We start from the raw sequence: 2001 nt of genomic DNA, 5'->3' as shown, positions 1-2001 counted from the left end.
GAGCTAAAGACATAATGTTTAATATCTCAAAAACTGTAACAGCACAAACGCTCTGCACAAACGAAGCACTAACCAATCCGCTTACTTGTTTGGATTTTTTGTGTCGGTGGGGTGTCAGCTTCACACAGCTAGCCTCACCTCCTGTTTACAAGCTTGCTCGCTCCCGACTTTGGGCCCTGCTGTGGGGGAGGAGCTTAGGGAGGGGAGCTGAGAGCAGGGGGGAGGGACTACAAGGTTGCATCTGTTCAAAATTTTCTAAGTTTTTGGGTTTTCAAGAAACTACATACAGCAGCCTTAAGTGCCACTCACACAAACTGTACTTAATGTGCACAAGATTATCCATTTTAAAATGAATACTTTAAAAAATGTAGAAAAATAAGTTTTATGACCAAAACATTTTTTTTTTACTAAATTGGTACTGCATCAATTAAATCAGAAATATACTTTCAGACGCATAACATCCACATCAGTGGACAGAATTAACTGCTCTTTACTGCTTATAAAAAACTATTTCAAAATAAAAGAATATGACCACTTACATGTTCTGGTTTATCATTGTACTTTTTCAACTCTAGGGTTCTTCTGGAATACAAGGATTGAGTGGATACAGAACCTAACAGGTGTGGCTGTCTGTCAGCCATCTTGGATTCAGAGAACATTYTCATCATGCAGTTACAACAACTGACCACTGAATGCACCTCAATGGAGTGAAGCAGCATAGAGCACTCTAGCGGCTGATGGGCAGTTTCATTATAAAAACAACTGCGTTTAAGAATAAATTACTTTTAATTAGCATCCCACTGTAGTGACCACTATGCGCCAGAAAGCATTTTCTCTTCTGTGCTTTTCATATAGTTTTAATTAAAGCTTAAAAAAAGTTTAAAAACCATACGTTTTTAATGATTTTTAAACATTGTAACTGTTAAAAGATCTACAACATTAACAGCAGGTAAGAAATTTTTTGTTCAGAGTATCGCTACAAAACCCAGCTTCTTATGATTTGAACTATTTTTTGAATTTTAAATATATTTTTTAAGTATGTTCCCAAAAATAAGCTGTGTGAGCAAATAATCCAACAATTCCAAGGAGTTTGGAGTTTTAACATCGTCACTAATATCATCAAAAGATTCAGAGAATCTGGACAAGTCTCTGCAAGCAAGCAGCAAGGCCGAAAACCAACATTGAAAGCCTGTGACCTTCAGTCCCTCACTGCATTAAAAACCAACATCATAAATTACCACATGAGCTCAGGAACACATCAGAAAACAATTGTCTGTGAGCACAGTTTGTTGCTATACCTATAAGTGCAAATTAAATCTAATTCTACCATGCAAAGCAAAAGCCCTATGTCAAAAACAYCCAGAAACACCACCAGCTTCTCTGGGCCTGAGCTCATCTGAGATGGACTGAGACAAAGTGGAAAAGTGTCCTGTGGTCGGATGAGTCCACATTTCAAATTGTTACTGGAAATCATGGACGTGGTGTCCTCCAGGTCAAAGAGGAAAATGACTGTCCAGATTGTTAGCGCAAAATTCAAAGTTTCATTGGAACATGTTGCAGGCATCTAATTAAAAAAGAGAGAATATTTACAAAAATAAATAAAAACACTCATTACCAACACTAAATACCCCCTCCCTCCCTCATCTGTGATAATTGTATGCACATATCAATTTGACACTCATATGCATCCTTCACTTTACTTTACATTTACCAGCATTAAGCTTCTATTCCACTATAATTGCAATATTCAACTTTTTCTTGTATAAAGATCTTTATTTTGCATCACTGAGGTCCCATCCATTTCCTGTTATTTTTGTGTTTATGTCACAATATTGTAGTACACATTTATTGTCAATTTTTTGTTTATTTACAATGTTATTGGATTGTGCAATTTCTGTTGATTACTTGTTTAATAATGTAACTGGGAAAGAGAGTAACGCAATTTCAATTCTCTGTATGTTTTGCACATATGAAGCATTGACAATTGAACTACTTAAATTT

This window comes from Austrofundulus limnaeus, unplaced genomic scaffold (genome assembly GCF_001266775.1).
Source record: "Austrofundulus limnaeus strain Quisiro unplaced genomic scaffold, Austrofundulus_limnaeus-1.0 Scaffold91, whole genome shotgun sequence".
NCBI lineage: Eukaryota > Metazoa > Chordata > Actinopteri > Cyprinodontiformes > Rivulidae > Austrofundulus > Austrofundulus limnaeus.
This window is presented reverse-complemented; position numbering follows the sequence as displayed.